The following is a 24,037-nucleotide window of genomic DNA, read 5'->3' as shown; positions in this document are numbered from 1 at the left end:
TATGGGGGGGGGGGATTTTAAAAAGTTTGGATAACTCCAGTGTTAATGAACAAATTAGTATGTAGCTTTGATATTGGTATTTTTTCATGCGGTCATTATGCCTACTTTGTTATTAATTAATCATGCTAATGTGATTTATGAAATAATGATAATAACTTAATGAGCAGTGCTTCTTGCAACTATTTCTTTTGTTTGCGTGGGAATTTGAAAGCAAAGCCATGTTAACTGTCATAATTTCTTAGGAGTTAATTTGCAGTTGGAAAAGGCAGGTTGTAATTAACGGATAAAGTACATCGCTCACCTTGAAACAATGTTTAAGTTCTATGGTGTTAAAAAATAGAATACACAAATTACTGTATGGCTTTGCTGGGAGTGGCAGCAGTTGCAGCAGCAGTAGCAGCAAATGTAATTTTAGAGCTTGTTTGACAGACCTCGACTGTGATGCCGGCAATACAGAGAGAGGGTTTTCAGGACTAGGGTTATTTTCTTAGCTTTACCAAATGATGTTCTAAAAACTCGATTATTTCTGGATAGGACAGCTATTGTCGACCTCTGTCAGACTCTGTGGAAGGACCACGTATTACCTACAAAAAGGGTCAGTTCTATACCTGCGCATATGAAGTTGTTGGTAGCATTGTCCTTCTATGTCTCGGTCATTTCAAAGGGTCATGGCTGACTTGATAAAGACGGTTGACGATTATATCACTATCCCACTTAATCAGGAGCAGCTGCAAAATATTAAAAGGGAGTTTTATGACATTGTTGGATTTTCCAGAGTAATGGGAGTCATCGATGGCACACACATTGCACTCAAATCACAGCAGCACCATGCATATACCTATGTGAAGGGGTTCCATTCACTAAAGGAGCAGGTGATCTGTGATGCATCGTAACGTATGTGCATATTTCCCTGGCTCCTGTCATGACTTACATTTTGACATAATCCACTGTGTTTAATCATTTCAGAGACCCAATAGTAGTACACCTATTAATATGTTAGTATTGTAAGACTACCTAGATAATTCAATATTTGTAGTTATGAAAATATTTTAGCCTTTTCTATAGTTGAATGAATTTGATTTATTCACTTGTTTTAACCATTTTTAACCTTAAGGTATGTTTGTTGTATTGCTAAAATAGTATACTGTTATTTGCACCCAGTGTAATGTTACTACCAATAAATTATCAATGCAACTGTAGGTTATCTGAACTCTGGATACGTACATTATATGACAACTGACTTCTACTGTTGATTTTTTTTTAATTGTGCAAATAAAAGCCTAAGGGTAAATAATGAAGTGTTGGTATATAAAACAGCATACTAGATATTACAATAAAGTTTCCTTACAGGTGATTGCGGATTTGCAATGTGTCCTTGGCTTTTAATACCTGTGTATAATTCACACATGAACGAAGAACAGGAGTTCAATGCCAATAGGGCACTCAGATCTGCAGATCTTTGGTTTACTAAAAATGCGCTTTTGGTGCCTCGACAAATCAGGGGGTGTGCTTCAATATGACTCCCAAACTGTGAACAACATAGATATATGTCAAAGACTGCTAGGCGAACACAAAATGCTTGATGCACTTGAGGAAGGTGAGGAGGAAGGAGCGCCTCATCTTGAACCATTGGAGCCTCCTCAGAATATTCCTCCCAGAGAAGCTGCCTGGGCCAGAGCTGTAAGGCAACAAATCATTGACATGGATTTTGCCTAAACATGTTTAACTTTCACCTTCACAAATTTGTATGCATATACAATGTTCTTATAATACTGTAAGTTTTTCGGTTGGTACTTCAATTCATGTTGAGCAAAGAGTACCAGAGAAAATGCATGATTAGAGGAATTCACTGAACAATTAATTATAAACAAATTGTATTGGGTTAGGGAGTTATATCATAATTTTAAAAGCTTCATAAATATATAATGCAGTGTTACATGTTAAATTAAGTATACAAATTGTACACAAAATAGATATTCCCATTATTTTTCATTTCCATTTGGCTGCTGCTCGCTGGTGAGAGCCGTCTTTCTGTACGCTAGTAGTTTCCATAACAGCGAATTATGCTTCCATTCATTTTTCTTGATCTCGTTAACATGGATTTTAATGAACGAGTTCTCCTGATCTAGTCATTGAGACAGGAAGCGATGTACGTGACCTGCGACAGTTAAGCTTTTTAACGAGAAAATCGTTCATTAGCGACCTCATCGACTCAATTTCAAAGCATTATCAGATTGATTTTATTAACAAATTCTGTTTGAAAATCGCTTGCTACTAAAGCAGTCATTACTATACCGCAAGTTCGATACAATAATGCTGATGTTTGAATAATGCCTCCTTTATAACTGAAAAAAAATGTGCTGACTTAATATTTTGATGCTAAATCTCACAAGTAATAAACAGAAGACTCAGTGATATTAAGTACACAAAATACTACAATGGAATAATTTAATCTAAACTCTAAAAACATTTCACATTTTGGGAAATATAGTTAAACAGTAACTACACTAGACCTACATGTGAAATTACCATTTTATTACAGTTAAAATTTTACATTTTGATCACTTTGCCAGGTGTGTTGCTTGCAAATCTCCCCACAAATGTTCCAGCAATGCACTTCAAACCTGACTTAAAGGACTGCCCTTGGCTTGGAGTCTTTGGCTTCTACACAACAGTGACAGTCAATAATGTTTCCAATGGCGCTGCATTATTAGACTACATTTGGGATACAGAATGCTGCCCATTGAGGATTAAGCTGAGACACTGAATAAGTATACAGAAAATGTTTTAAATACTGATGGAAGCAATTGTAAATGAATTCCCTCAATTGTCTGTGTCACCACCCAAATATTTTCATGACGTTAATCTAAAACGAAACACCTGATCTTAAATTACATGAACTTTTATTCCCTAAGCTTTCCCCACCTGCTGCTTTCAATCATGATATCATGTATTACCTAATCTTGGGGTGGGAACATTTTCACAGGAGACTTGACCTAAATGCATACACACTCTGTATAAGTGTGCAATTTGCAGCTTTGAAAGCTAACCTACAGTAAGGTTTTACAAACATACTGGAACCTTATAAGATGCTTTGCTGCACCAAATACATAAATAACAAAAAGTGGGGTGAATAACTGATAATAGTAAATTGCTTTCCCATACAAACCACCTTAGTGAGAGGAGTGATGATATATATTATGGAAACAAGTAGGTGCAGTGACTTAATACAGCACAGGGGAATACGTTTTATAGCAGCCTTATAAATGTTGCAAACTGATGTTTTCAATTATAATGACGCAAAATACGGGCTCTACCCTTGATGCCTAAAATAAGCACAGCCCTCTATAATCCAATGCTCTGAGCTTTCATAACTTTTCGCCAAGTCATAGCTCAGATCCTATATGGGAAAAGATGTTTTATTAGGAGAGCATGGAGGTGAGCCACACCAAAGAAGACTCAGTTCAAGTAACTAAAACCACTTATCAGCTAACGTGTTCCCTGAACGTTCTTAGAGGACTCGTTAAACATGCAGTATTACTGACAAGGGTTTAAATGATAATATTTTACAAAAAGTTATGCTTTTGTTCTGATATGAAAGATATTTTGGATCATTATAGATATGAAACAATTGTACTCTTAAAATAATTAACCTTTTCACTGTTTTTCTACAATGTGTAGCACTTTAGATTTGAATTACTTTGATTTATAACTGCATTTATTTTAGCCTAATTAAATGTTTTAACACTATCATAGTTTATCAGAAGTGTAGAAGTGTGTTTTTCACTAATTGTTTAATCTGTTATCATGTGTATTAATTGAGACTGACTCAGTGATTAACCAGGCGGGTTATATGAAGAGGACTTAGTTGAATGAAGGGACTTGGTTGAATGAAGTTGATTGACACATGTGACATGTGCCTCAGTGTAAATACTTCCTTTTCTTTTTTAGTCTTCTTAATTTTTTTAAAATTTTTTTTATTTAGTGTGTCCAATTATAATTTTTCCATGATTTTCTATCAGTTTGGATTGCCCAATCGCTTTTCTCCTCACCGCAGCAATTCCCCACACGGCTCAGGAGACCCGAAGATTCAGCAGGCATCCTCCGATCCCACTACCAAGCCAGTTTCCTTTTCCATCTAGGAATTAAAGAGCGGATGTCAGCGAGCTACCGACCTCTGGAGGACAAAGGCCAGCCCTCCAGATGTCTGCTCTGAGCTCACTGGGCGTCTGGCCAGCAGGGTTTGCTGTAGCGCGATGAGGAGAAACAGTCCCTGCTGGTTTTACCTCCCTAACCCACAGGAGCGCCACAGCCAATGCTACGCTGCCTTCAGAGTCACCAGTGAAGAATGGCCTACTTCGCACAGCCAAGATGCGGACATGCACTGTATGACTCACCCTCTGCACCACACAGCTGCACTTCTACCAGATGCCGTTTTGATGACATCGGACCGGAAAGGACCTGGTCCAACATAGGACCACAAAAGGGTTAAGTAAAAGATCCATTGTTTATATAAATCCATTAATAATCTATGTCAAGAAATATATATATATATATATATATATATAAAACAAACGCATTTTTCAGACTTGAACAAGTCCCTTTTAAAGAAGTAAACAAAACCATAACAGCTTGTTTATAGATGAAAATAGGCCTCATACAAAAAATGTAGAAAGTCAAGGGGGAAGAAATTAACAGTGAGCATTCCTAGTGGTCATACTGTCCTCATATCACCAGGCTTTGAGGCTCCTCCACAAGCAAATATGCTGGGTGTTATTCAACATGCCAAATATTGTATTAGTAACACTAACAAAATGTGTGTATAATGGAACAATCAACACATAAGAATTATAATGCTCTGAAAATTCATAGGGTATAAATAATTCCTTTAAAGAGCAAGTATACTTAAATCACATTTTAGCATTTTTTATACTGTTGCTGAAATACTGAATTTGCCTTTTTTTTTTTTTAACTGTTCTGAGTAGCCTAATCTTTGACCTGAAGCACCTTGTCCCAGTGACACAAAGTCTCTGTGACTACCAGTATCATCCCTTCACGCCTCATTTAAGCCACTTTAGTCTTTTTAAATAGAGCCACTGCAAACTTTTGCTCCAGGTTTATTGGATTAAATACTAAGGTGTGTTAATTGCTTGTACAATGTAATTCACTGTCCAGACCTCGTTGAACTTAGACTTAGAGGTGAAGGGACGCTAATGACAACCAAGGAGGGGCAGTAGTATCTGCATCTCTTACAAGAATGGGGAACTCCAAGAGAATAGAAGTTCGGGCAACTTCAGTAAAGAAGCCAGGCTTTTTAAAACAGTTCAAAGCACTGCCACTGGACATATGAAAAAAAAACAAAACAAAAAAAAAACAATATAACTGTTGCTAATTTCAGTGGAACAAATAACGCTTTACATGGGCACTACTTGGCCTGCTCTAAGAACTTTAGAATAAAACTGATTCATGGTTTACACAATGCATATATGTCTGAGCTACAGAAGAAAAGTTGTAGAAAAATCTACTGGAGACTCACCAAAAATCCTTGTCCGTTGATGTTAATAGTTGTGTTTTATCTTTTACAGTGTGTATACTTACCTGACTAAGTACATGTAGATCAACATTTGTTTTAAATCTAATTCAAATACAAACTCTTCCCACTCCAAACACATACTACAGCATTTAACATATCGGATGGCAATTATAAAGATTAACATGTCGGTAAATGCAGTTTTATTAAACTACCAGCACACCAATGCTTTATGAATACATTCTGTTGTTCCTAATTAATTTATAATTGATATGGTCCTACTTTTCGAAACAGTATTTTTAATTCTCCAAATGAAAATCATCCTGTTAGAGACGCGTATTTGTATTATCTAGTCAATGGAATGCTTTTGTTCCAGACATGTGGGGGAGTTGGAGACCACCTCACCTGCAGTTATGTTGTGAGCATACTGCAGAAGTAGGGTGATAAAGCTACCATACCTGGTCCTCTGTTAAAGTTACACCTCTGACAATTGGGACCCTCAGTAGAATTTTCACGTTACTTTCAAAATGAAATTTATTTGAAGAGATTGGGAATTAAATGATTGCTAATGTCAGTTAAAAATTGCATGTGAGTGCATTTTGTTATAGAGACATTAAAGGGCAACAAAATCACCCTGACCAGTCTGAGATTCAGAAAATCGTTATGCTAAATTAGTTCAACTACTAGACTACCTTCGTGAGCTAGTCCGTTACAGAAACAATGAGGAATGTGCTTACAGGAAGATGACTGTAAACTCTATAAGCATTGACAGCAGGGTTGATTAACATGACCTGCTGGTTACTCCCAATCAGGTTTCTGCTGTCTACAGCTATCATGTCTAACATGTGAGGAAAGTATTAATCTTCTTAAAACACTTTCTGCTTTGTTCCACTACTACACTTGTTGGATACCAGTATTGTCAATACATGGCATTTTAAATATAAACAGCTTTTTTTTTTTTACTTTCATATTAAACCATGTCTTTGAGCTTCTCCATCAAGGAGTTATGACAAGGGGAAAACAATTTAAAACCAAAGCCTGACGTTAAGGAATCAACATAAGAAGAACATGTAAACTACCACAAAAAAAATAGTATAGTGACAACATTAGTCTCTTGTTCACTGGCTTATGGATTTCAAATTCAACAGATGTCACAAAAGAAAATATTAATAGCTTTGTAAAATGCCACAGTAAAGACTGTAATGAGCCCAATAATGAAAGTACAGATATACCCATTTTATTTCACCTCGCTTAATATCCTACTGTGTTTATTATCACGGTTTTTCAAAAACCACTTGCCATGCACCATAGGTTCTTTGAGAAATTACCTCTCTTAATATCAACACACAAACCCGCTTATTGTCACATTTTGTGCAACCTGTCAGATGGCGGTCTTAGTGGGATACAGTTCAATTACAAAACACCAACATCATCAATTTTAACATAGTCTTATTCACAAAAAAAACACCAAATGCAACTGCCTAATTGATAGCACTCAGTCGACAATTGATTCCTTTTTTAGATAAAGACACAAACTGTTTTGTTCCAGTTAATGATACATAATATATTTGTCCTGTAGTAAACTATATGCATTTGTTTAAGTGTAAAGAATGACTAAATGTACAGTCTTAAAACACTGCTCTTTAATTCACCGTTAGTTTTCTTCCATTTTTTTCTCACACTCGTAATGTGCTGTCATAGGCAAACGTGAAACCCGGTTTATATCATGGCCGGCTTTATATCACAAATTATACCTGCACGGCAATCATGATATTAAGCAGGTTCATCTGTATCAGCTCTTAGGATTTAAGAGTATTTCAGATCTTTAAACCACCACAGGACATCACAGTCCTTGGTGGACCACTTAAGTTTGTTTAGTGGTTGCCTTATTGACTACCATAGAGATAAACTGAGTTTATATCCTTGCTTGGAAAAAGAAAGTAGCGTCTAACTATTTTGCCAAGATCCTTTGGCAATTAAATTGAGAATCTTGCATTTCTTGTGGCCAAGTTGCAAAACCACAACCATCAATGTTTGTTTAAGATTTCAACCTTTTAAGTTTGTTTAAAAATAAACACAAAGCGTCTGAAGAGATTGATGTTTTCAGAAACAAACAGGATGGGTTTTAATCAAATGTTTCTGCTACCCTTATGTTATAAGATTTATTTTGGTATGGTTCCTATTTTAGCATATTTTTATTTTCCTCAGGAGACTGCTTGCTTCTCTGGTATAGGAGGGAGAGGTGGGAGGGTTCTGAGTTTCGTGTATTAAACATTTTCCTCTGGATCAATGCAGCTGTTGCTCTCTCCTAGGAGAAAACAAGTAAATGTATCACTCAAAGAGTGACTCAATACAAACAAGAAGTCTTCATCAACAGACTCCCAGGAAAGACAAATATTACGGGCACTGGCTAGAAGAAATCTTATAACTGTCTTGTAGACTGGATTCCAGACACATTTATCCTTTCTGCTTACTGGTACTTATCATTGTGTCTTGTAAATCTACCTGACAGGTCTTTACAGGTACTGCTAATCCCACTGATTTAATTCATTTTGGTAACTGGTAGGAAGCCTTCTCCCCATAGAGAGATCAAGTCTTATCCTTTTTTTTATTTACTTCTGGACAGAAGTCTATATTATTGTATACTGGAGAGAGACACAGCTTTGATCTTTGGAAATGCATATGCACAGTCAATCCTGCAAACCCTGAAGAGACCACCTGAACAGTTTTTTTTTTTTTTTCTATCACTGTCTCTTTTTTGCTGTATCTTTAAGTAGCATGTACATATGTTGCAGACAGTTTAAATGCCTTTTAAACAGTTAAAGGAAATATGTATTTGTAGTAAATAAGGGATCTAGGTGGTTCTGCTTCTAAAAACCTGGATTGGAGTGCAACTCAAGTGAAATGAGTTTGGTGTTCTCAACTTGAGAGGCCCAGGACTGAATGTAGGGGGTATACCATTGAGGATTAAGGTGCTTACAGAGCTGTGAAAGGCAGTACTAATCGTGCCTACCAACATAATCCCTTAATTCATAAATAATAGTTTTCACTGGCTATGGGAACATATTCAGTAAATCGCAACATAGATCCCATGAAGAGATCAAAACAAACAAGCTTATTTTATATCAATTAACAGCTTATTTTTTGTGAATTAACAGTAAAAGCGATAGGGAAATTAAGTAAGAAATATTTCTATCCATGGTTTCATCAATGGGGTCCACCTGGAAATATATCATTATTTATCTACCTTTCAGTGTTAAAATATGTCTACTAAAATATAAAAATGTACAGGAGAATATGTAAGGAATAAATCAATGAAGCTCCGGGCTGGTATGATAATTTAGCTTGGGTTTTCAACATGTTTGAGAAGCTTGTTGTTGTCTCCCTTTTAACCTTTCATGTATGACTGGTAGAACTACTTTGTTTTATTATCGTACCTTTTTTTCCACTTCCTTCCTCCAGCAGACACAATGTAAACTGTCCCTGCATTCCTGAGATCTGAGCCTTCGACCTGGTCTCCTAGCCTAAGTGATGTGAAAGGAAAAGCAGAGGGGAGGTTTGACAGGCCTACAGGTTTGCGTGCATTAACTAGTAAGTCATATCCTCCTCGCTTTCCATTGAAAATCAAGCATCACCTTATCGTTTCCTCACCAAGATTAATTCCTGTTTCCTGAGGACTACTTTGGAGGTGAAAAAGAAGTTGGGGGGGGGGGGCTGAAAAGTTGAATCTATCCAACTTCATTTTAGAAAAAAAAGAACACAGAAGTGAGCATTTTTAACAGGACCTGTTTCCTGCACTTACGAGCAAAGAATGCACAATACTAGGGCTGTGTGCATAAGGAGATCTGCACTGGTGTTATCTCTGACCTGCAGCTTAGCCCTTGTGTCTCAGCTGCCAAAATACTCCTATTCAACATTGTGCTGAGTTCATCAATGCTCCACATGTCAGGATCTCAACAGGAAAAAGCAAGACAGACAGTCACTCTATTCTGCTGCCTGGGGACCTCATGACAAGTAAAACCCCCCTGCGGCCTACCCATATCAACCTACGACAGGTCAGAACACACAACCTCTCCAGAACCACAAGACCGGGTCCACGCCCTTTCCCCTTGTCAATGCTGTCAAAACATCCAGCTTTCTTTATCTGGAAACCTGAAGTCAATATGACAATTGAGATGAATTGCCACAGACGCTTGTGCTTTAAAATTAACAGTAACTTGGCAGCATATGCAATGCAACTGTTGAGTGGTATGGCAATAACTTCATTCCAGCTTAGCACTGCATTAGCATATTCAGCATTGTGTTGGACATAATTCCAAAGCAATGAACATAGTTATGTACTATGTGTTTTTGTTTTCTTTTTTCGAAATGCATTAATTATTTAAAAAAATGTAGAGAAGCCTTTATATACTGTAGATACGTTTATGATAACCTGTCAATCAAAGATGCTGGTTATTCTGCCAATTGATTTCTTCAATAGAGACAAATTGAAGAACAATATGATTGAATTATGTTGTGTGCATATTTGCTCTAATGTTTAACTGCTCTTATTAATGTTAATAGTAATTATAAGTCACATCCCCATTGGAACTTCTAAGCAGTAACTACATAATAATTTTGCTGAGAGTGTAGATCTGCACTCAGAAAGTCAATAACAAACCTCAACAGGTTACATATAAACTTATTAAGTATGTTTATGTCACATTTTTGTCTTTTTTTCTTTGACTTAATGACTTTTAATATGTTTAAAAGTGTTCTTTGTAGACCTATAATCAAATATGGAAAGGGTATTTTCTCTTGCTCCCTTTGTGTGACAGACCAAAATTGTATACTGCTTTTCACAAAAACATCAGAAAGAGCAAGTGAGCAGAAAGATAAAGCGCTGTGAATGACTGTCTGTGCGCTTACTGGTTACTTTGGCTATTCACATCAGCCAGGTATCAAGCAGGAACATACACAGGTTTTTTTTTTGTTTTTATCTTTCTACGTTGCTATATCAAAGTATTAATAAACATTAAACAAATCTGGATAACAGGTGTTTGCTAAATGTATAACCATAAGTAAATGCATTATGTATTGTATTCTACATGGATTCAGAGTTATATGTTATTAAAACTCACATTGTATACAGAGTTATATAGTTATTCAGTGTACAGTGCTCACTAATACAATTAATTATGAAGGACTTAGCATCAAACGTATACAGTACATATCTATAATGCAACCAATTACAATGGACTAGTTCATATACAGTTAAGAATTGTGGCTAATAGGTTTTCAGATCTTGTGCTTGAGCCTTTGCCAGTGTAATGGGATTTACAGTGAGGTCTGTGTTAGAAATGAATGCTACACACAACTGTAGTGCACCCTAAGTCAAGTGTTAACCTTTAGCGTGTTAAAATGTACATGCTCTGCTTTTCTATTCAGGTGAAAAAGAAATGGTTACAAAAATGTGTGTGGCTTAACATTGAGTGCATATTAAAACCAAATATACCATACTGGCTTTGTTGTTATTCTTCAAGTTTTCTGTTTGTTTGGGTCAACTTGCTTTTTGACTTTCCCTACAACATGTCATTGCCTGTAATACCCTGCCTAATGTAAACTGACTACTAAGTGACCCATCTTTGGAGACTGTGAAAAGTGGAGAGAAAGAGGTGTCAAATCTATGGACAGGCCAACAGAAAGCACTTAGTGTGTGAATAGAAAGCTGCGAGCACAACCTTGTTGTGACTGACTATCGAAATTTAATTTGTAGTCAAAACACATTTCAGTACAAAAATTAATGCTGTTAAAAACTGATCAGGTGATCAGTCTACAGGTTTATGAATAGTGGGTTAAAATCTATATTAGCTTGTCCATATTGGTAAATATATCTGATACATACCTGGAAACCATAACAGTAAAGATGTGGGAAAAGGGAGGGGGGGCAAGTCCAAACGGGAATGCAGACAAAGCAGACCATTGTAGGGACAAGTTGTTGGGAATTAAACCACCTGGCAAAGTTGGCACACTAAAAATATAAATCTCAGCAGTGACAAAAAACAAAACAAAAAACAGGTGCACAGGTACAAATACTGTTACTTTTACTAGCACAAGCATGTCCTGACAGGTGCACAAGTTCAAGTTACAGTATTGAAGTGGCAGAATAAATGCACAGCATTAGAGTCTGACTTGCTCACTGAAGAACCGGGGATGTTAATAACTGGCAAGGTACACTAATCTCTGATTGCAACATTTGGTTTACCTTAATCTGGTGGGACAGCTATATTAAAGATGAAATTATACTAATCAGTTCAAGGACCTTGCATATACAACTTCCCATTAGGCTTAAAGTACAACAGCTTACCGCTCATTCTCTAGCAGCCCTACATCTGGTTCGTTCTGAATAAGGCCGTCTCTAATTTGCAAGGTACAAACTGAAAAGGGGGGGGGGGACATTGACAGTTGCTGGGGGATGGGTGCAGGAGGAACAAGCTTCTAAGTCTATGAGAATTTTCAAACACAAAGCCAGCTTTGAGGCATCTACAGTGGTGCAGCATGTGTTATCATCCCTTGGCCATTTTTTTTTTTTTTTTCTCTCTGGAGTTGCCCAATAAAAAATATAAAACTGATGTCCGGAAATAAAATACTCAACACAAAGCTTGGCTTTGTTATCTTAAGTCAGAAGGTATGACAGAACATGCCATATGGCTATAATCCTATCACCTGACAGGAAAAACGTTATGCAGTGTGACCTTATTTTGCAGGTCCCAGGTTATGGCTGCAAAATAGGGGTGGGGTGGGGGGCAGGGGGGGGGGTGTTCTGTTTCTGCAGGATCCAAAGGTTTGCGTTGATTTTCTTTGAATCCTGCAAACTATAAATCCGACTGATTACTCTGCACTCTTTTGCTTGGCTGAGCCTTTACAATCAGACGCCCCTGTTAGCAATAAGCCCCTGATGAATGAAATATCCATGGCATTAGTTTCACCTAGCTGCCTCTTTCCCATGCACTACAGCTCTTTGTCAGACCCTGTTTGATGAGAAAAACTACTGACACTTGGTGCACCTATTGATAAACAATTCAGTAATGAGGGGCCAAAAAAAAAAAAAAAAAAAACTTGATTACATTTGTTCAAGCTAACTGCTACAGTCTTGTTTTCAGGTTAAGGTAGATGTCTCATTTCAAAAACTAGACAATCACAACTTTTTTATCCCTCAAACAGTAAAAGGGTATCGAATAGTTCCAGTGGTTTAATAAATGATGATTTCTTATCACCGTTTATGTGTTTAAGGGCTAAAGTAACAATTTGAGCTTGTATCACTATTAAAGATAAACAACTCTATAAAATGTACTGTTTTGCATGACCCTGAAAGCGTAGGGTAGACTTTACTCAGATATTAAAAATGTGTTTCTTGTTTTTTTTTATTTTAACTTCAAGTTTAAAATATTCAGTCCCGAAAAAAATATAACATTTCTGAGAATGGACTACTGAAAATAAAGAGGCTGTAGTATGAAAATGCCTGTTGAAAATGTACACTTCAACAATCAACCGCATTCCACCTTTAAAAAAAAAATCAACACAGACATTAAGCTCCTCGACTCATGGACCATGCAGTGTGGCTGGAGATCAAACCTAAATTCACTGTGACATTGGTTGTGACACAAATACCTATTTGTTAGCATCGGACTAAACAAAAGACAGACTGAGAAAAGGTTTGCTTAACTAAATCTTTTTGTCTTACAATTTGCTGTAAGAAATGAAGTATAAAAATGGCAGAAATTCCAAAATAAATGTAAAAAAAATAAATAGATGGAGAGAATATATAAATTTTATACGCTGCTTTAACCCAACAGTCATTGCTCACAAACTATCTATGTAATACTTACCTATTTGCCCCTGTAGCTTTTTAAAAATGTTAATAGCACACTAAACACCAATTCGCTTGGCACATTAATTCATTTTAAGAGTCGGTTCTACATAGTTTGTGATTCTTGCTGTCGGTGCAGCATGTCAGACTTACCCCTGGCAGTCCAAATATGTTACATGATGCACAAATTCGACATTTGCAAATACATATCATAGGCTACCTAAATGTGTTTTGCTTCCATTATTTAAACATGTTTTTTTTTTTTTTTTAACCAAACATGAAATGTGAATTATGTAATGTATTATAATATACAAAAGGGAAAACAGTTCAAAATATCAGGAGAAAATGGTTTTCTTGTCATTAACCGCACTTTGATAATACAGTGAAGCCTTATCACAGTATTTAAAACAAGCATTCTTATACTTTTATCTCCACTACAGTATACAGGATGTAAAAGGTTACTAAGAGATTACTGGGAAAAACACAGTTTAAACACTGTTGAAAACGTGTATACCTAAATAAATAAATACATACTCGTTTGAAGAAACATAGGGGTTTGCATTTAAAATATTGTACATATAAAAAACATGAAACTGGAAAGAAGTCCAGTGTCAAATTTCATGGTGACTTTTTCCTTACATTTTCTATTCAACTCAAAAACTAGTAGCTTCGTAATACTTGTACTGAACTATAAATCAATTACATTTGTGTTTCTATTTTAACATACTGTACTCATTCCAGTCATGGCCCAACAATCATGTCTGCTTTGAACATGTTTAATATTGCCACGTGACTTTTTACAGTCAGACAATTTATGTAACATTCCATTACGATTTAACTGTGGTCATTCTTTTAGACCAGCTGTTTTGTTTCAGGATCTCCTACTATAACAATGTACAAACATCTTTGACCTAGAAGCCCGTGCAACCTTGTTATTTCAAATTATTATAAACCCTTTATTGTCTTGCATCAAGAAGGTGTGCACTTTCTGAAATCTTATTAAAAGTGGCTTTTAAACATAAACCACAGAGGAAATGTATATAAGAAAAAAAATAAAACAAACAAAACAAAATAAACAGTTAATTGTCACTGGCTGGAACAAAATGCTTAAATCAATGCAGCGATGGCTCATGTGCTCGTCATTTAACGATTACCTGGGAGACGCACACCCCCTGCTGTGCCTGATTTCTGATCCAAATTTACTACCGCCTCTATCCTGCAGAAACACGCTAAGCCAGAGACATTCCAGCCTCCCTTTCTCATTATTCTGTTTGCCCTTATTATCTTCTTTTATTTCTCCCCATTGAGTTGCTTTGCTATCTATTTATTCACCTTTGCTAGCCACAAACTGCAGAAACGAAAGAAGAACGTGTAAGTTTACAAAAAATACAATGGCTTAGAATAAATACATAATTGTACAAAAAACACAAACCATTTGAAAAGGTAAACTAATTTTAGTCGCACACAGCATCTTAAGAAGCAGACATTTATGGATCTAGTAGGGTACAGCCCTATAAATGCAAAAGCATTCCCATAAATAATTTAAGCTCTTCATACAAATATATCCAGATATGTAGGGTTTGATTATCAAAACACATGGAATTTGAGTTTGTATGGAACTAAGCTTTTAAATCCATGTGTGGTCAGATGAAATTCAAGAATTAAACCAAATAAAAACAAAAAAACAATAACACCACAACCTGTGTGTGTGTGTGTGTGTGTGTGTACGTATGTGTGTGTCACTTATAATATATATATATATATATATATATTATAATATATATATATATATATATATAATTTTTTATATATTTTCTTATATGTTAAATGACCGTTTACATGGAATACTGGCAAATGTACAACATTGTTGTTGTTGTTGTTGTTTACTATGTCTAAAAAGCTGGGGGGGGGGGGGGGGGGGGGGTTGATGGGGGGGGGGAAGAAATGTATAATTAAGCAATCTTCATTTCCCAGGATTAGTAAATAATGCCCTCTCCACTCATTTCCACTTATATGGGCATTACACAGATTTAGATTACGGTTATGTTTATGTTGACAGTAAAAACTGGATTAGTTCATTTACAGTAGGAAACTGACTGATTGGGAGGGTGGGCACCATTTGCGTTAGACGAAGGCTTCTTGCTAGACAAAAGACAGTTCACAGAGTGCAGCCGCATAACTTTTGTGCAGATGAAGTATTCTGGGGATGTGCATTGTTCTGCAGAGGTGGCAGGGGAGGGAAAATGAGGTAGGGGGATGGGGGGCAGAATAGGGCAACAGATGACTAGTATTATCCTATCAACCTGCTGTTAGCTTATATGCCACCCTCTATTCTCTTTCATATAGTTGTTTGGTTGCCCAGTGCAAGGGACCATCAGTAGCAATAACACAGGTTTATAGTGTTGGCAAATGTAGAGTTTAAGCTATAGAATCAAACACTAACTTCAAAAGACCACTGCAGGGGGAGTTACCTTTGCACAAGGTTTCATTTTACTCACTGGCTGCAAATCAGCATTTTCAGTGGACAATAGGCTCAGCAGTGGCCTCATGATTGCTTCTTTTCAAATGGTAATGGGCATCCTAACTCCTCTGCCAGGTTTTTCTTACCAAAGGACAAATTACAGTTTACAAGGCACAGAGAAATTAAATAAAAAAAAAAATCTGAGCTGAATATCTTTTTTTTTTTTTTCAACAAACTGACATGTAAATTACCCTTTAAGTGCTCCACTCTAGGGCTCTGATCATCTCCTAATTGTCGCAGTCAATTGTAGCCAACAGTCTCTTCAATCCCAAGCGCTTTGACAACAAGCGTAGGGATCAAAGCAGAATCCGCTCCCTTCAATTCCTTTCTGTTTAGGATACTACAAAAAGGACTGAAAGTGAGAGGTGGAAGGGCACCACTGTAGAGGAATACTGAATGTGGAAAATTATTACAATAGTAATTTGTTTTATATCTTTAATGGCATAAATTCATCCAAACTCCTTTATTGCATATATTATGAAACAAAGAATAAACAGCTGCCGTTCTAAATGGGACCTTGAGCACTTAAAAGCTGTTGAAGTGTTGGCATACTTTTCTGAATTTTGACAGGGTGGATGATAATTGGAATCAAGTCTTGGGTATTCTGACAATACACTATGATTCTTTAACAAGACCGTTCCTAATTGAAGCATTCTAAACACCAATTCACCATACACATTTGTGATTCTTTCTTTCTTTTTTTTTCCCATAACTTGGCATATTAAACTAACTAAAGTGGACCCTACTGTATCTTGGAGAATTTAGGATCCTAGACATAACAACACACAAAATGTGTTTGTGTCTTTTTAGAAACTTTGTTACCAGAAAATCCAGTAGTGAAGAAGGTCACTCCTCTGGTAAAATGTAGAAAAGTTTTGATACCTGGACAAGGTGCCATTACAAAAAAAAAAAAAAAAAAAAAAAAAAAAAAAAAAATGTGTATTTGTATTGGTTTGCAATGAGAAGATAACAGGTATTTAATTATGTTTAAGGCAAATGTCCTTTCGCAGCCCAGTAGTTTGTTCAACATATGGTAATTCTTAGTTCACATATAGTATGTACTGTTGTTGCCAGATCACAAATACTGTACAACCTTTAACTACTATTATTATGGAAGTCATTTCCCCTGGTCTCATTGTTTGGTCTGGCATAGAATGCCCTGCTTTAACCAATTTGGTTATGCAGATTGAGGCAATCTGTCTTGTGTAGGTGTCCATCTCTGGGGATGGATAGGCCCAACTTGAGGCATGCTTACCATATTATATAAAAATGTAAAGTACAGTGCCAAGAAATGGTGTAAAAAGATGATGAAAATATTAAACATGCATAAAATATGTTTGTAGGAGAAGCGAAAGAAAACGGGAGATCAGGTGTATGTCGGCATTTGTAAACCTGGGCCAAAAAGATGTACACAATGAGCTTTTTTAAAGAAATGGCCACAAAAATGTACTCGAATTCCTCTGCATTCCAAAGATTGCACTGTGCCTACACTATTGCCAGAAACAATGAGAAATTTGGCGACTGCTTTTTTCAGCTAAACGCTGAAATTAGCGGTAGATCTACCCTGTGTGTGGAGAATGCGTGCTGAAAGCACTGACCAATGTGACACAAATCAACTTATTATTTATCACCGTTTCAGAAATATTTGGAGGCTGTAATGCAGAAAATATAAGTGCAGCCATAGTCACTTGTTTAGAAAATTAACAAAATTGTGTGGTTTAAATCAGACAGTTCGTCAGTAATGCTATCACAGCATTATGAGGTATGTTTATTTTATATTATAATTAAATGCACATAATAATAACAGACAAAATATATGATCAAGTCCTAGTGAGGTCAGTATTTTGTAAGATGTCTGCCATGTAACATGGCAGTGCCGACGACTGCATATGCTGTGTTATTTGAATGACCGCAATTACATCTGTGGCCCAAAGTTTTCCAACACTCTACAGTATTAACCAACATTGCTTCATAAAGTCCAATATAACCTGTTGACTATAATGTTATGTTAACATATTGAATTGCATACTGCTTTGTAGTTTTTTCATATAGGCGACAAAAAACTGACATGAAATACGACTGCTAGTATGGCTTCCGGTAGACTGCTTTTACTTTTACTTCGAGATGTTATGCGTTGACCGTGAAAATACCACCATATGACTGAAAAAAGTATACACTAGCTCATAAAATTCACTCAGAAAGTATTTTCACTGCATTAGTGCGCATCATTTATTGTACAGGATACATTTTTATCCACCCCTATCAAACGTATTTTTTTGTTTGTTTGTTTGCTCACATGAATTAAACGAATTTGGCCGTTTTTCATCACAGTTGTCAAGCTTTTTTTATTTTAATATGCATAAGTTTTAGAGTATAAAAAAAGTTTAATGGAAACATAGTTATTGACTCAATCAACTACCCAGGGACCACGTTTAACCTGACCAGCCCCCTATTAAATCTGACCAATCCCTATCCACAGAGTCTGTGTCGTTTCAGACCTACCATAGCTCAGCTACTCTATCACCCAGCCCTTCTTCACTTGAAAGTGCTGTGGTGGTAAGTTTTAATATCAAATATATTTAGTTCTCAAATAAAATCAAATAAAAAAACACTAGATTTAGATACACCTGCAGTTCATAAAGGGGGGGTCTTAGCTTTTAGTTTAATTTTTGGGCTTTGCTGCATGCAGAATGTAAAAAATGCTCAAAAGAGAGTGCAACATTTTATAAAGTTATAATAATTATTTTTTTAAAAAATTAAGCTGGACAAACATTACTACTATTTACTATTAGTAATTGCATCAACAATAAAGACTAGTTAGTTATGAAAATGTTGCACCCTTGTTTTCTCATTCTTTATTCTGCTTTTAAATACAAAAGTAAGGAATTTGGGGATTTATAAGCCCATTTTGTCATTCCACAGCAAAAATTATTATATTAATTATTTATGTGGGAATATAATAATATAATATTATAATAATATAAGTAATACAATTATACCATATGGAAATAAAGTGTTTGTATTTGCCTAAGTTCACAAAGTTACTAGCGTCTAATTTTCGTGATTACCACTAGATGATCATACTGGTCTGGAACTATAAAGATTTTCTATATACAATAAAAGATAAACTGTAATAACAATACTGTAATAATAATAATAATATCATTTTAATAATTAAGTGTGCCAAACCGTAAAATCTGTTTAATTCACACGGTTTGGCTGTAAAACAATTAAATGGGGGCCTTTAAATCCTCCATGTCCTTACATTCTCATTTAAATGTGGAATGAAGAACGAGAATAAGTGACTATTATTGATGTTAGTACAATTAAGAATATGATTCTAATAAAGTGTATCCATCTAATATATATATATATATATATATATATATATATATATATATATATATATATATATATATATATATATATATATATATATATATATATATTATAACTTTATTAAAGATTAGTCATTTATTTAAATGTTGCACCTGTCACCATCCCAGCTGCACTGTATCCTGGTAGAACCTACAGCATGCGAAACGCTACAATATTGTAATGACCCGGTGAGTTCTATCGTTGCAGAGCTTACTGACTGTCCTGTTTGTTTGTCTTTATTACATAATGTATTGCTGTGTCACACCAGTAGCTAGAAAGGGTGGGAGTGCTGGTTGCTAGTCTCTCCAGGTTCACCAATCCTGGACATACATTTTTACCCCTAGAATGCTGGAGGGAGATTGGGGTCCGAATGGCATGCCGGGACTGGTGAAGGCAGATGGCGGGTGTGATTTAATGCAAAGCAATTAAATCACACTGGTTGCAGTTGGACAGCCATTGAGTGACAGAGATAGACAGGAATTTAGCACAGGAGATTTTTATTATTTTGTTTTGCTTTGGTGTTGTCCGACATTGTTTATTTGTCCTCTGCTAATAAACTGCTGAATTTGAGCAAGAAGATACTGCCTGTGTAGAGCCTGCTATCATTTTACACACAACGTTACAATATGTTATTTTAGGAAAATCATATTTTTCAAAATATTGTAGTATTTACTAGCTAATCACTGAAGGGGGGGGGGGGGGCTGCAGCAAAAAAAGTTTGGGGACCCCTGTTTTAGACAGATCAATCCATGCAAAAATGTATAGGAAAAAGTATGCCTTGCAAACCAGGTGCCTGGTTCCTGCAAATAATCTGAGAAAGACATCATAGCCGTGAGACTGATGAAATGTCTGGAAACAGCTGTTCATGCCGACCATGTGTTTAGCTGTACAGATTCCCTTTTGGAATAATCTAGAAATTAACCGGAATTAATCAGGATGATGCTTTGGAACAAGTGATGCCATTAAATACGGTATGTTGGCAGGGTTTTTATTTACAGATACTAGGAGGTGCTCAGTTTTCATTTACACAATTGATACAGACTTTGACAGTGACACCTAACAGACACTTTGAGTGCTGAACTTATGGTCTAGAAGTCTGAAAAAAATCCACTTTCTCCAGGTGCTTGTACACAATGCATGATCGACAATACACAAGACTATTTATCCATAGTGTAGGGATCACACAAGCAGTGGCAGTGTTAGCTTCCTGGTGCCCTGTGAGAATGCCTTGAGTGTGCTATAAAGGAGTCACCAATTTAGATCAGTTCAACTCCGTGCCATTCCAATCCCTGGACAAATTGAGTGGTTGTATTGTAGTGTGTCCACACACAAAGTTGAAACCAATTAATTTCAGTAACATATAGTTCAGATCCCTGACCCATTTTTTCAATGTAGTATTTTTTTTTTTTTTATCATACAGTATAGTACTGATGGTTAAAAAAAATATATAACCAAGGCCATTTTAGGGTTAAGTTACTATTTTTTTTTCTTTGTGTCCTCTGAGAACGTAGCTTCATATATACCAGCTGAAATTAAAAGGCAGATATGCAAATGTGTATAGAGATTAGAGATACAACAATTATTCAAATGTTTGATTAATAATTCATCATAGAAAATGTCAATAATTAATTCTATGGAGCATTTCTTAAGTAAAAGTGTTCCTGTGTTTTCCAGCACTTACCTTATAGTCAATACTGTCGGGGAAAAAAACGGGTTTTGTCACCGTCAAACACTAATTGAGCATGTTCTGGTTATTTCCTTCTAGGCATGGTTCATAAAACTAGAACATCAAAAACAAAAATGGAAGTTTTTCTCAGTCTTGAACAGTCTCTCCCAATCTGGTACTTTTTGGCCACTTGGGAACTGACCCCTTTCTACAGACAAGAAGTGGCTGAATAGGATACATTTTATGTAGCCTCAAGGAATCTTGAGTGCAATTATAAATACAGCCATTCATGCTTAAACATCTTTATGGATATAGAATTATGTTTTTTACTGATTCTAGTTTATATTGTTATAAGGTTTGCTGTCATTCATAGATATTTGAAACAGCGAATATTTGAAATCAGTACTTGTTGTATAGGCCTGTGCATAATAAAACTGAGACTTGCCAGGCTCCCTTAAAATGTATCTATTAACTAATCAGTATTCATTATTTTTACAACAGTTGTATGTCTAGTTTTATAGAGCTAATTTCAGTTTTTATATGATTTTACACAATGTAATTTGCCTGCAGAAAACCACCTGTTTCTATGCAGGTCGATGTCTGCAGTTTGTATCTACAGCTTCTGAAAAACATCTGAAAACACCTTATTGGGTTTGTGTAGATTTCAAGATTGTAAGCAACACTACTATTATTCACATTTAAATAGTGTTAATTTTTTTCTGGACTACACCGTTATATACAAGTCTGCTGTATGTGTAAGTCAACATGCATGTGCATTTGATAATAATATATTGTTTACAGTGTGAAGATAGGAATGTACTGTTGCTCTGTCTCTAGTTTAAGAAAACAAAGCAATAGTACATTCCTGTCTTCATTAGGATTTTTTAGTTTTTAAACTTAGCTTCACTAGTTTTTCAAGTGAACATGTGTTGACAGAACAAGTTGTCCAACTTATTATATTTCAGGAATAATAAATGAATGCAGCGTTCATATGTTATTTATATTTTTAAGGAAGGTAAAATACTAGTTACCCCTCCATTAAACTCGGCAGAAAATAGTTTAAATGAGAGGGTGTAAATAAAAAAAGGGATGAAAAGTGGATGTGGGCATGACGATAGATTAGGGAAACTTTTAAATATGAATAAAGTACAAACAAAAGTTACATTTTATAAACTATAAAAAATATTTAACAAAAAGAATCACAAAAAAAAAGCAGATTAGGGATGTAAAAGTTTGTCAAAAGCAGGGCTGCTTTTGGAATACATGTAAAGTAGATATGCAAATAAACTCAACTGAAAGTGGTTCACAGAAACACCTGAAACATAAAAAAAGTAAAACTACCAAATAAGAAAGAGGTTATGTAAACATTATTATTATTATTATTATTATTTATTATTATTATTATTATTATTATTATTATTATTATTATTATTATTATTAATAGTAGTAGTAGTAGTAGTAGCAGCAGATCATTATCTTTTTTACACTTATGTATTATTCATTAAAGTTTAAAATAGATAAATATCTAGATAAATATTTGAGTTAACCATTTTGGTTAAAAACGTAATTATTTTACTATTATCTTTATGATATAATTTTAATAATGCATAAAGTATGAGTTGGATCTGTTATGTGGTAGTTCAGGGAATAAAATATTTGAACTAAATACTGTAAATAATATGTATTTATTGCTGACTGCACCTGTAACATGATGTATAGTGATAGCAGGATATATCAGAGTACTGATTAATATCATTTAACACATTGAATTGTAAATCCATTTTAAACTCTTCGGTTCCCCGTTTTAGGTATAAATCAACCTCTGTGTCAGAGTCAAACCATCATCTGTAATCCTATTCTACAGGGTGATTGTACTTTATACAAGCGAAATAACTGGGAGGGGTCATCTGTACTGTAAGGATGATCAGAATGGAAAAGTGCAGCAACTGGACAGATAACGACAGAGAATACAGAACAGACCTTGTACCTGTACCGGGCATTCAGATTGAAGACACGTAAATACCATACCAATCACCAGTATAACACTGAGCGCATGGAAGCGTATCAAAACCATATTTTTCCATATACAATTAAAACTCCTAAAGCAGTTGTTACCTGCTGAAAGTTTTACGAAAAAAAAAAAAAAAAAAAAAGATTTAGAAAAAATCTGTGCCAGATCAGACGATTACTGACGGTAGGTAATATGTGCGAACATTTCAAGGTAGTAAAATGTGTCATAACAGCAATGAGTATTTACATACGTAGCAGATTATTTGCTCTCAGTATCCTCATTAAATGAAATACGATGAAATACAAGAAAGAAAAAAAAAAAAAAAAAAAACAATGTACTCTAAAAGTTGGGTCTAAGATGCAAATTCAAATAAAGAGACGGAATGAAAACCCTTCTTACAACACTTCACTTTAAAAAAAAAAAGAAAAGAAATTAAGATATACCTAACACAACCTATTAATGTATCGCAATATAAATATAATTACCTTTGTAACCCAAGAGTATGTTTAAAAATAAAATCCAGTATTCTCCATAACATTTCTTGCATGTGTAAATCTTAAAAATAGTAATAAAATAACAATAACTCTCTCTCTCTCTCTCTCTCTCTCTCTCTCTCTCTCTGTGTGTGTATAGATAGATAGATAGATAGATAGATAGATAGATAGATAGATAGATAGATAGATAGATAGATAATTTTAGTCTGTAAATAAAATTAAGCGGCGAATTGGTTGAGAGATATTAGACATTAAATATCTCCCTAGGGATCCGTGCTCGGAATAGGTTAATAATATGCAGTCTTTGGTAAATTTCTGAATTCCAGATGTTTAACATCTTTGCTTTGCTGTGTGCAAACCCATTTGCTCTAACCCGATTGGCTTTGAACAAAGGCACCAAAAAGCCCAGCCCCTTGATTGATGATTTAATTACCCATACAGTGTCAGTAGATAGCTGCGTAAAGATAGGGGAGAAGAAAAATATTTTATTTACATAACCAATCACGTCGTTTTAAAGGCGGAGCTTGTTTTTTCTATTAGTTTGCTGTACAGAAACTGGAAATAGCTTTAAACACAGACCAAATAATG

The 24,037-nt window shown here is 35.3% G+C and overlaps 1 long non-coding RNA gene across 1 annotated transcript; it reads right to left on the bottom strand.

Moving 5' to 3' along the window:
- Positions 1–449: 449 nt before the first annotated feature.
- LOC121322322 lies at positions 450–23,529 on the bottom strand. Its single transcript, XR_005951021.1, has 3 exons — positions 23,441–23,529; positions 20,960–21,058; positions 450–728 (listed from the first exon to the last, which is right to left on the bottom strand). It is a non-coding gene; the product is annotated as an uncharacterized LOC121322322 (long non-coding RNA).
- Between the last annotated feature and the right edge of the window lie 508 nt (positions 23,530–24,037).

This window comes from Polyodon spathula, chromosome 10, assembly GCF_017654505.1.
Source record: "Polyodon spathula isolate WHYD16114869_AA chromosome 10, ASM1765450v1, whole genome shotgun sequence".
NCBI classification, from domain to species: domain Eukaryota; kingdom Metazoa; phylum Chordata; class Actinopteri; order Acipenseriformes; family Polyodontidae; genus Polyodon; species Polyodon spathula.
The sequence above is the reverse complement of the archived record's forward strand: the minus strand, read 5'-3'. Positions and strand labels throughout refer to the sequence as shown.